Source organism: Panthera uncia (genome assembly GCF_023721935.1).
Source record: "Panthera uncia isolate 11264 chromosome D3 unlocalized genomic scaffold, Puncia_PCG_1.0 HiC_scaffold_8, whole genome shotgun sequence".
Taxonomy (NCBI): Eukaryota; Metazoa; Chordata; class Mammalia; order Carnivora; family Felidae; genus Panthera; species Panthera uncia.
In genome coordinates, this window is record NW_026057586.1 from 52,883,116 (window position 1) to 52,899,750 (window position 16,635).

At 39.1% G+C, this 16,635-nt stretch overlaps 1 protein-coding gene across 7 annotated transcripts in view; it reads right to left on the reverse strand.

The window, feature by feature from the left end:
• Positions 1-16,635, reverse strand: part of MYOM1 (myomesin 1) — a 168,652-nt gene that overhangs the window by 148,878 nt on the left and 3,139 nt on the right. For all 7 annotated transcript variants that reach the window (XR_007455300.1, XR_007455299.1, XM_049619690.1 and 4 more), the window contains exons 2-3: positions 10,411-10,848; positions 9,392-9,486 (exon numbers count right to left, since the gene is read on the reverse strand). The gene's annotated coding sequence lies outside the window, so the exon portion shown is untranslated. The remainder of the gene's footprint in view (positions 1-9,391; positions 9,487-10,410; positions 10,849-16,635) is intronic.

The window sequence follows — 16,635 nt, forward strand, 5'->3', positions numbered from 1 at the left end:
CAAATAGTATCAATCTTTTTAATATTGACATTTATTATATAGTATAATTATATACTTTTATGTATATTATATATTAATTACATTAATATTTATTAAAAATTAAGGGTGAAATGATGAGTTTAACTAATAGTAGTGTATCCTAAAAGCAAAAATAAATAGGGGAGCCTGGGTGGCTCAGTCGGTTGAGCGTCCAACTTCAGCTCAGATCATGATCTCACAGTCCATGAAGTCTGTGGGTTCGAGCCCCATGTTGGGCTCTGGGTTGACAGCTCAGAGCCTGGAGCCTACTTCAGATCCTGTGTCTCTCTCTCTCCGACCCTCCCCTGTTTACACTCTGTCTCTCTCTCTCTCAAAAATAAACGTTAAAAAAAATTAAAACAAAAAAAAGAGTCTCTCTTTCCCCTTCCTCTGCCCCTCCCAGCTTGCACTTTCACTCTCTCTCTCTCTCTCTCAAAAAAAAAAAAAAAAAAAAAAAGATAAACCAAAAAAGTAATTAAAATAAATATTATTTAGAAATGAAATGTGAAGGGGTACCTGGGTGGCTCAGTAGGTTGAACCTCTGACTTCAGCTCAGGTCATTGTCTCACTGCTCATGGGTTCGAGCCCCACGTTGGGCTCTGTGCTGACAGCTTGGAGCCTGGAGCCTGCTTTCGATTCTGTGTCTCCCTCTCTCCCTGTTCCTCCCCTACTCATGCTCTGTCTCTGTCTCTCAAAAATAAATAAATGTTAAAAAAAAATTTTTTTTTAAAGAAATTTAATGTGAACAAAACAAAAACTAAATTCCAACTGAAATCAAGAACTTTTTTTAAAGTTGCTAGTTGTAATTAACAAGTACAATGCATGCACCAACAGTATGGAAAAAGAAAGAGCATGTATTGAAAACCTACTACATCACACACTGTGCCATGACCCAGGATCCAGAGGTGACTTACTCATGTCCCCAAAGTAGCCACTGTGTAGTTGGGTAGACAAAGTCAGGTAGTTACTTAAAAATAATTGTGGTACCATGGCATAAGGTGATATCTGCCATTTTACCCTGTATAATTCACCAACTCTACTCCTACTTCCCTTCTTATGGACCCAAATACTATATAATGAGTATTAAGCATGTTCGCCCTTTGCTCCAGAGGTAGACATTTTCTTTATTATATTGGCTAGTAAGCATGCCTGCCTTTTTCCCCAGAGGGAAACACTCTTTCTATCTTCAAAGGCTATTCATTACACAGACATCCCTGAAAAGATAATCTGGAACAAATGGAAGCCTGGGCCTGCTTGCAAGGTATACAGAAACATGATGGACCCATGAAGAACTGCCTCCCAACAACTGACATACATTATTTTTGCAAAAACAATAACTTTTTCTTCTTCTTTTTTGTTTTTAAGTAGACTCCATGCCCAATGTGAGGCCTGAAGTCATGACCCTGAGATCAAGAGTTGCACACTCCACCAACTAAGCCAGCCAGGCACCCCTCTTCTTTGTTTTAAGTGAGAACCAAGCTAGGGGTGCCTGGGTGACTCAGTCGGTTAAGCCTCTAACTCTTGATTTCAGCTAAGGTCATGATCTCAGGGTCATGAGATTGAGCCCCACATTGAGCCCCATAATGAACCCCACATCCGGTTCTGTGCTGGGTGTGGAGCCTGCTTGAGAGTCCCTCTCTCCCACTTTCCCTCCCCTGCTCACTCATGTACCATGCACATGCTCTCTCTTAAATAAATGAATGAATGAATGAATGAGAACCAGGCTAAAGAGGGAGAGATCTGAATCTCCAATTTCATTTTATTTTTGACAGTTTCAGAATAGTAAAATTTACATATCACAAAATTCACCCATTTTAAGAGTAAAGTTCACGGGGCGCCTGGTTGGCTCAGTCAGTTAAGCGGCCGACTTCGGCTCAGGTCATGATCTCGTGGTCTGTGAGTTCAAGCCCCGTGTCAGGCTCTGTGCTGACAGCTCAGAGCCTGGAGCCTGTTTCAGATTCTGTGTCTCCCTCTCTCTGACCCTCCCCCGTTCATGCTCTGTCTCTCTCTGTCTCAAAAATAAATAAACGTCAAAAAAAATTAAAAAAAAAAAAAAGTAAAGTTCAATGAGTTTTAGTAGATTTATATAGATGGGCAACCATCACCAAAATCCATTTTTAAAACACTTCCATCAACAGAAAAATTCCCTTATGCCAGTTTGTAGTTAAGCATTGATCCCATCCACAGCCTAAGCAACCACTGACCTGGATTTCTGTCTCTATAGTTTAGCCTTTCCTAGAAATGTCATACAAATGGGATCATATAATATGTAGTCCTTTATGTCTGTTTTTTTTTTCTTAGCAAGATGTTTTTGAGATTCATCCATGTTGTTCCAAGATTTGGCAGCTTGTTTCTTTTTATTGCTGAGAAATATTTCACTGAAAGACATACCATATTTTGCTTATCCATTCATCAATTAATGGACTTCTCATTGTGTCCAGTTTTAGGCTATTGTGAATAATGCTGTCTTGAATTTTTAAATATATTTGTCCTTATATAGTTAATCACACTTGGTCTCACAGATAACAAGTATCCAAACACTGACCAAAAAATATTGATATCTAACACTTACATAGTACTTACTATTTTCCCGGTGGTATTATAAATGGTTTATATGTATTAACTTCTTTATTCCTCAGAGCACTGTATGAGGTAGGTGCTATCATTATTATTATACACTTTCACTAATGAAAAAACTGAGGTACAGAGAAATTCAGTACCTTGCTCAAGTACATACAACTAAAAAGTGTTAGATATTGTGGTGATTATTTTACAATGTATGTGATTCAAGTTGTTATGCTGTACATTTAATTTTATTTTATTATTATTTTAAGTAGGCCCCACACCCAACATGGGGCTTTAACTCACACTCTTGAGATCAAGAATTGCACGCTCTACCAACTGACAGCCAGGTGTCCCTATGCTGTGCATTTTAAACTTCTGCATTGCTGAATGTCAATTATATCTCAATAAAACTGGGAGGAAAATGTTAAGAGTGAGGATTCAAATTCAGATAACCCAGGGGTGCCTGGTGGTTGAGCATCCAACTCTTGATCTTGGCTCAGGTCATGATCCTAGGGTTGTGGGATTGAGCCCCACATTGGGCTCTGTGCTGAGAACAGAGCCTGCTTAAAATTCTCTCGCTCTCTCTCCCCAGCTCATCATGTGCTCTTTCTCTCTAAGGAAAAAAAAATTAAAAATAAAATAAAAATCTTTAAAAAAAAAAAAAAAAAGAAACTATGTTCAAATTCATAATCCAGATCCAGACCTCACCCACTTGTCAGTATACAACACTTGCTCGTAACTAAAACAATCCACTTGTGATAAAATTCTATAACTTCTTCTATTCTTTTATAACGTAGATACTAGTCTCACATTTGAGGCAGGCATATATCTTCAAGTATTAACTTGATTATATTCTTTGTTTTCTTCTCTCTCTTTCATACTCTGATAGTCCCTTCCCCTTTCTCTCCCAGTCCATGCTGAAACAGAACAAAGATGCACAAACAAAACAAACCTTCAGACTTAGGAGTTTCAGGTACAAGCTTACAGAGCTAGATTTTCCTATCCTGCTCACCAGATAATACTGAGCCTAGAAAATAAAAGGCAAAAGGCAGAGTACCCACTACAGCAGGGGAGTAAGGACCAATAGAAGGAATGGGGTGATCCTCAACCCAGAAGGAAAGGGGCCTTTGGAAGAAAGAACAAGGGAGTAGAGAGAAAGATAAGGGATAATTTATCCTTAAAAATGGACTCTTGGAGCACCTGGGTGGCTTAGTCAGTTGAGCGTCTGACTCTGGTTTTGCCTCAGGTCATGATCCAGTCAGGGGATCCAGCCCTTTGTCAAACTCTCCAGAGCCTGCTTAAGATTGTCACTCTCTCTCCCTCTGCCCCTCTTCCCCCCTCATACACATACTCTCTCTCAATCTCAAAACAAACAAACGAACAAACAAACAAACAAACAAACTCCTAACTTTGAAGGCATTAAGCTAAGTGAAATAAGCCAGGCACAAAGAACACGTTATATGATTCTATTTACCTAAGGTACCTAGGTTAAATTCATAGAGACAGAAAGTAGAATGGTAGTTTCCAGAGGCTGGGGCAGTGGGGTGGGGGAAATGGGAACTAGCGTTTAATGGGTAGAAACTTTCAGTTGAGGAAGATGAAAAAGTTCTGGAAATGGATGGTGGTGATAACTGTATAGCAGTGTTAATGTACTTAATACCACTGAACTGTGCAACTTGAAAATGGTTAAGATGGTAAATTCTTGTTATGTGTATTTCACCACAATTTTAAAACAGGGACTTCTGATTCATCACTGTTCTGCATGAACAGCCCACAGTTCAGCAGTCCTGGACATTGATAACTCCATTCCCCATAAGATAGATGGGGGACTCAGAGAACTTGGCCACCTTGGGCAGAGGGGAGAGCATGAAGGGGGAACCATGCCCCTCCAAGGAGCAACTCAACAGTGTCAGCTGGGAATCTCTTGGTGAGGAGAGAAACAGACACACCCCTATCACACCTGGTTCTCATCAATGTGTACACACTATGTTCTACTGCATCCATAGATAACCAATAACAATTAATGAATGCATTGTACTATTCCACAATCATTGGTGTCCTAGTCCTTAAATACTGGACACATGGATGTTTCCAGTTATTCATCAAGACTAGAAGTCAGGGTTAGGAATTAGGAACATCTTCATTTGCAACCCAGCTCTCTTATTACATCTATGTGTGTTCCCTTCAGAGGCTCTGTTTCTCTGTTTCTTCATGGTTCCCCCAATTGCGTGGGACTGGAAGAGTGGTTCTCCTTCCTTGCTACACATTAAAATAGCTAAGAAGATTCTAAACTGTACTCTAACTCAGACCATATTTCAGGACAATTACCTCAAAATCTCTGGGCATGGGACACAAGAATTTCTAAAAGCTCCTAAATGACTCTAATGTGCAGCTCAAAGGAAAAATGATCTCTTAGGTCTCTTTCCATTCTAAAATGATGAAAGCCTCTGAATTAAAAAGAGAGCTATAAATATTTTGTACAAATAGAGGTTTTCCTTTTCAATTACCTCCTTGTAAGTATTTTCGCAGAAAGGGACTATGAATTAAAGGGTATATTTTGTGAGATTGCTATTTGGAATAATTGGGCTATGCCATCTAGCACGTATGAATATGCTCTTTCTTCATGGCCACATCAATATTGCAATGTATAATTTTAATTTATTTTCAATATTTATTTTTTTATTTTATTTTAGAGAGAGAGCATGTACCCTAGCAAGGGAGAGGAGCAGAGAGACAGGGAGAGAGAGAATCCTAACCAGGCTCCGCACAAACTGTGAGATCATGACCTGAGCTGAAATCAAAAGTTGGACACCCAACCGACTGAGCCACCCAAGCATCCTTAAATTTAATTTAAATAAATTTAATTTATTTAATTTAAATTTAATTTATTTCAGCAAGTTTAACAGGTGTGAAATAGATCTCACTGCTATTTTAATTTTATTTTTTAAATTATTTTTATTTTTTAAAAATGTTTATTTATTTATTTTGAGAGAGAGAGGAAGAATGTGAGTGGGGGAAAGACAGAAAGAGAGAGGAGAGAAAGAGAATCCCAAGCAGGCTCTACGCTGTCAGTGCAGAGACCGACACAGAGCTCAATCTCACAAACTGAGACCATGACCTGAGCCAAAATCAAGAGTCAGATGCTTAACTGACTGAGCCACCAGGTGTCCCCTCATAGCTATTTTTAAATGCATTTTAGGGGCGCCTGGGTGGCTCAGTCGGTTAAGCCGCCGACTTCGGCCCAGGTCATGATCTCGCGGTCCGTGAGTTCAAGCCCCATGTCGGGCTCTGTGCTGACAGGTCAGAGCCTGGAGCCTGTTTCAGATTCTGTGTCTCCCTCTCTCTGACCCTCCCCCATTCATGCTCTGTCTCTCTCTGTCTCAAAAATAAATAAACGTTAAAAAAAAAATTAAAAAAAAAAATAAAAAGAAATAAATGCATTTTAGGGGCGCCTGGGTGGCTCAGTCGGTTGAGCATCCGACTTCAGCTCAGGTCATGATCTTGCGGTCCGTGAGTTCGAGCCCCATGTCAGGCTCTGGGCTGATGGCCCAGAGCCTGGAGCCTGCTTCCAATTCTGTGTCTCCCTCTCTCTCTGCCCCTCCCCCGTTCATGCTCTGTCTCTCTCTGTCTCAAAAATAAATAAATGTTTAAAAAAAAATTTTTTAAAAAAATGAATGCATTTTAAAAATTCTTTTTGAGTCTGGACATTTCTATCAATGTTAGCTAACTATTTGGTTTTCCTCTGTGTGAGCTATCTTTTGACCTTTGCCATGGAGATTATTTTTCTCGAGATCATTCTTAATCTGTTAATATATTAACAAAATAAAATTGCTATCATTGATTGAGAACTACTATGTGCTAGATACTGTACCATGCTTTACATATGTTTTGCTTTATTCTTTACAAAAATTATACAAGGCAGTTATTATCCCCAAATTATAAATGAGAAAACTAAGATTCAGATAGGTTAGGCAAGTTACCCAAAGTCACACAGCTAATAAATAATGGAGCTGGTATTTGAACTCATCTCCATCTGGCTCTCAAGAACTATCTCCCTTACTGGACAAGTGAACACTCAATGCTTGCACTGCTCACAGTACATGCTGATGTTTTGCACCATGTGATTCCTGCTCTCTGACCCACAGTGATGGGTCATTTCAGACCTAAAGGTAACTGATGTACATCCTTACCAGCAACCTATGTATGGCCTGGTCCAAAAGGTGAGCCAAACCAATCACATTCCTCTCTTGAGAATTTGAATTTGGAAATGTTGAGCATCAGTGCACTTAATAGAAGGAGCAAAAGTGGAAAAGGTAGAATGAAGAGTTGCTTTGCGAATACTGGAGTCAGAGGAGCCATGACAAACTGAAATTATGAGGCACCAGAAACTAGGGTTAGCAGATAAAGAAGGTTGGTAGAGAGAAAACTAAGTAGGTGTGCTCAAAGAAGCAGACCTAATCAGAGAACAATCATTTGGCGAATGAGAGAAAAACCAAAGAGTCAATACCTCAAAGCTCCCTCTGTTTTCAGTAACTTTCCAGTTTAGATGCTATTCATGTATATCCCTCACCTAGGTATCCTTTTTCGTGAGCTAACTGGACTGGGTCTCTGTTCCTTGCTATTGAACAAGTCAAAATAAAACACTCTTTTTTTTTTTTAATTTTTTTAATGTTTATTTTTTGAGAGACAGAGAGGGACAGAGCATGAGTAGGAAAGAGGCAGAGAGAGGGAGACACAGGATCTGAAGCAGGCTCCAGGCTCTGAACTGTCAGCACAGAGCCCGACACGGGGCTCAAACTCATGAACTGCAAGATCATGACCTGAGCCGAAGTCGGACGCTCAACCAACTGGACCACCCAGGCACCCCAAAATGCTCTTTTCATTAAATTTAAAAAACATTCTGGATATTAAGCTTTCATCTGTCATTTTGTTCATAAAATGTTTCTATTTCAATTCTTTCCTTGATTTCATTACATTTTGACTTTTGTAAAAGTAGAACCATCAATCTGATAATCAGTAACACTTTCACAGGTCACAAACTTATATTTGCACAAACAATAGGGACAGAAAGCAGAGAGTGGTTGCCTGAAGGTGGGGGAGGAGAGAAGTGGGAGGAGTCAGGAAGGATGGATTTACAAATAGGCATGAAGAAACTTAGGGGGAGATAGATATGTTCAATATCTTGAGTGTGGTTAAGTTTTCACAAGTGTACACATGTGTCAAAACTTAGGATATTATACATCTAAATATGTGTGGTTTACTGTATGCCAATGATGCTTTAGTTAAACCATTTTTAAAAACATATATATTCTTCTTTCCAGTTAAGATACTTAAGTAATTCTATTTCATTCAACTTATTATGCTTTATGCTTAATTGGAACTCACCTGCAATTTATTGTGGTTTATGCTATGTGAACTTAATAAAAGTTTATTTTTCTCAGTTTTAATATTCTCTTTTTCAACTACATTTTATAAATAGTTATTTCTTGCACCATTGTTTATTACACTTGGAAAGTCATGTGCTGAGCCTATAATTTTTTATCTATTCCTATTAATATCTTTCATTCCTTGGCCAATTTTTCTATTTTTAAACCTAATACTACCTGGTTTGGAGGTCTGGAATTTTGTTCCTTTGTGATATTTGTAATGTTTTAAAGTCAAGTAAAGGACTTTACATGAGGCAAGTGTGCTAATGTTAGTACATACACACACACACACACACACACACACACACACAGATGTTCTCATATAGTTACACAAAATAAATCTCATGTAGCTATTATACATATTATTTTAATAAACATCAGATGCACCTTATATGAAAATAGTTTTAATAGAATTACTATAAGAATTAATAGAGTAACAGAGTAACAGGGTGCCTGGGTGGCTCCGTCAGTTAAGGGTCAGGTTCTTGACCTCAGGTCAGGTAAAGATCTCACAGTTCATGGGATCCAGCCCCACGTCAGGCTCTGTGCTGACAGCATGGAGCCTGCTTGGGATTCTGTCTCTCCCTCGCTCTCTGCCCCTCCCCCGCTCATGTGCATGCACTCTCTCTCAAAATAAATAATAAATAAACTTAAAAAAAAAAGAAGAGAAGAACACCAAGATTTTATTCATTGTCTCCCCTGTCTTGAGCAATAATTTTTTGGGGGCCTATATATCCAAATAAGATCTAACCTATCTGTGACTAATCCAGCCACCACAACTACCTGTGTACCAAGAAAATTTTCATTCTGGACCTAACAGGCCACACAGAAGTTTGATAACGTACATCTGGTTGCATTTCAACACAGGACCACTTTCATCATTTAACCACTTCCTAAGTCTCCTTTATTTTTTTCTACTACCTTTGCCTCAAAGTTCTTGAATAAGGGTTACAGTTTTAACTTAGGTTTAACTGAGCACACATGACATGCCTGGCACAGCGCAAGGTCATGGGAATAAAAACGGAAGGAGGCACTCTCAGGAAATATGTGTACTTTCATATCGTGGCTCTTTCTTCTTCCTGAAGCAGGTAATGAATCATGTAGCACACAGTAAGACACTGAAGGACACGAATCTTGGAAAGGCCCCTTCAAATTTAACTTCAGGTTCTTTGGTCTTTCAGGGATTATTGGGTGGTGCTGCCAGACCAGTGATTTAATGCTTTATTGAATCAGTGCTCCATGGGGTAATACAAAAGGAGGTGTTCTGTGTTAAATGTTGACAAGTTATATGAAACAGAGACTGCCCATAGAAATTACTTTCATTTACCATTATTTTTCCAGGAGAAAGAAGAACTCAGAATCAAAAGTTATAAAATACTTACAGGTGGCTGGCAAAACAGATATTGCCCCAAGGCACTGATTTCAGTGGAACTAAGCCTTGCTGGAAAGTCTGCAAGAAACCATAAAGTCTCTTTTCCTGGGAAGAACAAAAAAATAAGTCAACATTTTGGGCAAATATTCCCACTCCAAATTATTGATACAATCATTTTTATCAACAGCTAGCATGCTTCACCAATCAATACAGCATAGAGGCTGAAAGCTCAGGCACTGAGGTCATATAGACCTACATTAGATTCCTGCCCCTTCTCTTCCCCACAATATGAACTTGGGCAAGTTACTAATCTAAGCTTCAAGTTCCTCATTAGTAAAATGGAGGTGACAGTAACCATCTTGCAGGGCGATGACTGAAAGGCAATGTTAATAAGACACTCAGAGCTCCTGGCTTATAGGAAGTACTCAATAAATAATCATAACAATAATAATTCATTATTATTATTAATGAATACATTAAAAAACTTCTACTTAGGTGGCACCTGGGTGGCTCAGTTGGTAAAGCTCTGACTTTGGCTCAGGTCATGATCTCACAGTTCACGCATTCAAGCCCCACGTTGGGCTCTGTGCTGACAGCTCAGAGCCTGGAGCCTGCTTCGGATTCTGTGTCTCCCTCTCACTCTGCCCCTTCCCTGCTCATGCTCTGTCTCTCTCTCTCTCTTAAAGATAAATAAACATAAAAAAAATTTTAAAAAAAACCTCCCACTTTGAAAATGTAAAACTAATACAGGATATGTTTACAAGCTAGTTGGAAAACAAGTCAAACACACATAAAAAAGCAAAGAACAATCCAAAGTGATTCAATATTTTTCAGTGTAATAAGATGTTAAATATGAGGTTCATGTTATCCCAGAATTCTGGCAGATAGCCCAAAGGCTGAGAGCATTAGTTCTCAGAACATCTATCCAGGCATGCTATATGATTATACAATTTCATAATTATGAAATCCATTTTGTGACCCCTAGTTAATGTTCCAATTCAGGAATAATAGGAGACAAGGAGATCAGACCTGAAAGATTCTAGAGAGACCAGCATACGGAATTCTTCAGAAAGAATTGTCAGAGCTCTGTGCATCAGTTCCACATACAGATGGCGTGAGGAGTAGGTGGTACTTCTCATAGCACTTTGAAGATATCGGTCACCCGCCTTCAGCATGTATTGTTGCTGGAGGAAAGCATGCTGTTGGACCCACTGTCAGTCTATTGCAGGCAATCTCTTTTCTCTCTGTAAGTTTGTACTATTTTCCTTTTTACTCTTGATGTTCTGAAGTTTCACTGGGACATGACTTGGTACAGATTTATTTTTATTTTTCTTGTTTCATATTTGGGTGCATCTTCAACCGGAATAAAGATTACAAAGATTTTTGACTCTCAATCCTGGAAAACTCTCAGTCGTCTGTTTCAATATCATTTTCCAACATTCTCATTTTTATCTTGTTCTGGATTTCCTATTAAATATACAATGGACTAGCTCAATATATCCTCCATGGCTTTTGACCGCTCTTTTATATTTTTACTTTTTTGTCTCTCTGTGTTACATTTTGGTGAAGGCCTCAGTACTGTCTTCTAATCCACTACTTCAAATGTCTAAAATGTCATTTCTTACCATCACCATACCCACCCTCCAAACTATTTCTCCCCCATGTTCCTTATTTCAGTGATAGGCATTACCATCTATCAGAAATTCTAATTCCTTCTTCTCTCAGGCTTACCTTCTACTAATCCTCTATACTATTATCACAGTGATTTTAAAAGAATACAAGTCTGGGGGCGCCTGGGTGGCTCAGTCGGTTAGGCGTCCAACTTCAGCTCAGGTCACGATCTCACGGTCCGTGAGTTTGAGCCCCACGTCGGTCTCTGGGCCGATGGCTCAGAGCCTGGAGCCTGCTTCTGATTCTGTGTCTCCCTCTCTCTCTGCCCCTCCCCCGTTCATGCTCTGTCTCAAAAATAAATAAACGTTAAAAAAAATTTTTTTTAAAGAATACAAGTCTGATAATATTAATCCCATACATAAGACAGATCAGTGGTATCCCATTGACCTTCAGAAACATGGCTTTGAGGTCATTCAGGGCATGGTCTCTGGCCACCTCTTAGGCCTCATATTTTTGCCGTTTTCCCATCATACCCTACCTTCCAGTTCTTCATTCATTCAATATGTATTTTTATTTATTGAGTGCCTTTAATGTGTTAATTACTGTGCTGGGCCTTCAGGATACTTCAGTAAACAAAACAGTCCCCCAAACCCTGTCTTCATGGAACTTAGTAAAAAAAAAAAGAACAAAAACAAAAAACTGGGACCTCATCAAAATGAAAAGCCTCTGCACAACGAAGGAAACAATCAGCAAAACTAAAAGGCAACCGATAGAATGGGAGAATATATTTGCAAACAACATACCAGATAAAGGGTTACTATCCAAAATCTATAAAGAACTTATCAAACTCAACACCCAAAAACCAAATACTCCAGTGAAGAAATGGGCAAAAGACATGAAAAGACACTTCTCCATGGAAGACATCCAGATGGCCAGCCGACACATGAAAAAATGCTCAACATCACTCATCATCAGGGAAATACAAATCAAAACCACAATGAGATAGCACCTTACACCTGTCAGAATGGCTAACATTAACAACGCAGGCAACAACAGATGTCGGCAAGGATGCGGAGAAAGAGGATCTCTTTTGCATTGTTGGTGGCAATGCAAGCTGGTGCAGTCACTTTGGAAAACAGTAAGGACGTTCCTCAAAAAACTAAAAATAGAACTACCCTATGGCCCAGCAATTGCACTACTAGGCATTTATCCACGGGATACAGGTGTGCTGTTTCGAAGGGACACATGCACCCCCATGTTTATAGCAGCACTATCAACAATAGCCAAAGTATGGAAAGAGCCCAAATGTCCATCGATGGATGAATGGATAAAGAAGATGTGGTATATATATATACAATAGAGTATTACTAAGCAATCAAAAAGAATGAAATCTTGCCATGTGCAACTATGTGGATGAAACTGGAGGGTATTATGCTAAGTGAAATTAGTCAGAGAAAGACAAAAATCATATGACTTCACTCATATGAGGACTTTAAGAGACAAAACAGATGAACATAAGGGAAGGGAAACAAAAAAAATATAAAAACAGGGAGGGGGACACAACAGAAGAGACTCATAAATATGGAGAACAAACTGAGGGTTGCTGGAGGGGTTCTGGGAGGGGGGATGGGTTAAATGGGTAAGGGGCATTAAGGAATCTACTCCTGAAATCATTGTTTCACTATATGCTAACTAATTTGGACGTAAATTTTAAAAAATTAAAATTAAAAAAATAAGCAGTAAACAAAGTAAGTAAAGTATATAGTTATGTCAGAGGTAATAAATGCAGTGGAAAAAATAAAGCAAGAGAGAGAATGCTGGACTTGGAAGAATGAATGATGGAATCTTAAATAGAATGACCAGAGAAGGCATTATTGAGATGGTGACATTTGAGTGAAGACTTGAGAGAGTTGAGGGAGAAAGCAATGAAAACATTAGAAGAAAGATCGTTGAAAAGGAACAGCAAATACAAAGGTGTCAAAGCGGAAAAATGCCTTCTTCAAGAAACAGCAAAATCAATATGGTTGAGCAATTGGCAAAAGCAGGCAATAGGAGATAAAGTCAGTGAAGTTCACCAAGTCTGGTTTTTTGGGGGGCTTATTATAGGCCACTCTAAGGCATGTGGCTTTTACTCTGAGGTGAGACACCATTGGAGGGTGTTGAGTAGAACAATGACATGATCTAATTTATGTTTTAGAAGGATCACTCTGTGACTATGGAGAGCACAATTCCGGGAAACATGGAAGTAAGAAGACCAGTTAGAAGACTACTGCAAAAATCCAGGTTTGATACTTTTGTACTAGGATGGCAGCTGTAGAGGTGATGGGACATAGTCAAATTGATATGTTTTGAAGGACTTAACCAATAGGTTTGGCTAACCGCTGTTCTAGACCCTGGAGATGGTTTAACCACAAGGTTGGATGAGGGTCAGAAAAGAAAAAGGTGGCAAAGATGAGCCAACGGTTTTTGACTTGAGCAACTTACCCTAGATGGAGAAGATGGCAGGAAGAGCAGGGTCTGTAGGTAAGATCAGAAGATCAGTTTTCAAAAGGGAGAAGACAACATATGGGGACAGATGCTAGCCAGTAGGTAGATGTGGTGGTGAGAGCTTGTGGAAGTCTATTTTGCCCAGTGACTTAAAAGGTCATCAACTGAGAGCAAGGATGGGAGAAAAGGTGCTGGAGATGCAAGGAGACAAATTTTAAACTGATACCTAAGAGAGCAGAAGCATCAAGATAACATCAAGGGCTCACTTGAGGTCTTTGGTCATATGTAAACTATGACCATTCAGGAGTGCCTGGGTGGCTCAGTCGGTTGAGTGTCTAACTCTTGGTTTTGGCTCAGGTCATGATCCCAGGGTTGTGGGATTCAGCCCATTGTGAGGCTGAGCACTGAGTGTGGAGCTTGCTTAAGATTCTATCTCTGCCCCTCTCCCCAACTTGCTCTCTCTCTCACTCTCAAATAAACAAAGTGAAAAAAAATTTAAACTGTGACCATTCAGCTTGTTTCCTCCAGTTGAACAGACAAAGCATTAGCATAATAGTTAGTTTGGGGTAGGACAACTGCTCTACAAACCCCAAATTTTAGTGCCTTAACACAACTGAAGTTGATTTCTAAGAAATTTACATGGACTATCTCACCTGATGCACACAATGGATGACTAAAGTAGATGCTATCATTATGCCCTTGTCTAGATAAGAAAACCAAAGAATTGTTTGAAGTAAGCCTAAGCCATAATTTTTGTTTTAGGTATTCGTTTTATTTGGGAGTATTTTTAAAAAACTGCCTCACAAGATTAATTCAGCAAATGTGATTTGGTCACTACATTCATTCATTAACAAGTTATTATTAATATCAACTATGTCAGGCTAAAAACAGTTTATGATCTTAGAAATATTTGCTTTTTCATCAGTGGAGGAGCAATTCTTTAACTAATTGCCGGGAACAGGTAAATTATTTTCTAGGTAATTCTTATTTCATCTTTTGGTTTGCCTTATTCATATTCTCTCTTCTCTCTTCTTGAATCTTTAGTGTTTTTTCTAAGCATTTATCTTTTTTTTCAAATGTATTTTTTTGTTGTTATTTATTTTTGAGAGAGAGTGCAAGTGGGGAAGGGGCAGAGAGACAGGGAGAGAGAGGACCCGAAGTAGGCTCCACATTGACAGCAGAGAGAGCCTGATGCAGGGCTTGAACCCACAAACTGAGAGATCACAACCTGAGCTGAAGTCTGATGCTTAACCGACTGAGCCACCCAGGCACCCCTCAAAAGTATTAGTGTGAAAGTAGTAACTTCCCCCAAATATTCTTAATTCAATTCCACATTATTTTTTATCTTGTATACCAATCCTGAATTTAAAAATAATTGTAATTTTTAAAGCAATTCTTTATGTAGAACTTTCTACACCCTTTTAATACATTTAGTTGTAGTTTTGCAGCTTTAAAACTAATTTCCAAACAGATTAATTTAACCGCCTTAATTTTATTTAAAAGAAAGGAGCTCCTCCTACTGTTTTCCTGGATTAATGCTAATTTTTTACATCCTAGTTTACATAGAAAGAATTACAATTCCATTTATGTAGGCACAACCAGAATGTAAGCCACATCTCTCACCATTCGAAAGTTTCTTATATGCAATACAAATTGTAAGTGATCACTAGGAAATTATTGACTTTGCCAGTAAATACCAAAGGTTAATTCAGCCACACTTTCTGTTGTTTGGGTAAGGAGTTTCTCTTCTTGAACCAAAGAAGAGAGCACAGAATTGTAAAATAAAATGTGGGATTTGGGTCAGGCCATTTACCAGCTATGTGCATTTGAACAAATAACCAGTTACCAAATATTTACTGGCACCCATGGAAAATTAGGCACTATCTTAGGAGTTAGGGATACATGAGTAAGGAACACTGGTCCCTGTCCTCCCTTCTCTCCTACCCCTAGGCAAGCAGAGACATGAGTTATAATCCTGGTTCTTTTATTACGTTTTGGGTAACACGGGCAAGTTATCAAAATATTTGAGCCTTATTTCCTAATCTGTGAAGTGGAGGTAATAATACCTACTTCAGAGGGTTGTTGTAAGAACTAAATGATAAAAACGCTTAGGTAAAATACCTACCACATAATAGGTACATATTAACAGGAGTTCCTTTCTTTCTCTCTAGATTTTTCTGGTCTCACAAAAAAGCCTCACCTTGAGGCAACAGTGTCCTTTTAATAATTATAGTAACCCATAAGAATCAAATATTATATACTCTGAGCTCTTGAAACATTAATGGAAGGTTTTCTCAACCTTGGCACTACTGACATTCTGGGCCGAATAATGCTGTTGTAGGGGGCTAGCCTGTGCACTGTGGAATGTTTAGCAGTAGTCCTGGCCTCTATGCATGAGATGCCAGTAGCAGCTCCCTGGCAGTGAAAATCAAAAATGCCTTCAGGTATTCAAATATTCCCTTGGGGAAAAAAGTCACCTGTGGGTGAGAACCTCTGCATTGATGAATCATAAACTCACACGTAGTAGGTCTTGAAGAGCATTTTTAAAAGTTAAATGGCATAAAACAGACACATGAAAAGATGCTCAATATCACTCATCATCAGGGAAACACAAATCAAAACCAAAATGAGATACCACCTCACACTGGTCAGAAGGGCTAAAATTAACAACTCAGGAAACAATAGATGTTGGTGAGGACATGGAGAAAGAGGAGCCCTTTTGCACTGTTGGTGGGAATGAAAAGTGGTGCAGCCACTCTGGAAAACAGTATGGAGGTTTCTCAAAAAATTAAAAATAGAACTACCTTACAACCCAGCAACTGCACTACTAGGAATTTATCCAGAGGATACCAAAAATGCTGATTCGAAGGGGCACATGCACCCCAATGTTTATAGCTGTGCTATCGACAATAGCCAAATTATGGAAAGAGCCCAAATATCTATCAACTGACAAATGGATTAAGAAGATGTGGCATGCAGGGGCACCTGGGTGGCTCAGTCGGTTAAGCGTCCAACTTCAGCTCAGGTCATGAACTCACAGTTTCTGGGTTCGAGCCCTGCATTGGGCTCTGTGCTAATAGCTCAGAGCCTGGAGCCTGCTTCAGATTCTGTGTCTCCCTCTCTCTCTGCCCCTCCCATGCTCAGGCTCTGTCTCTC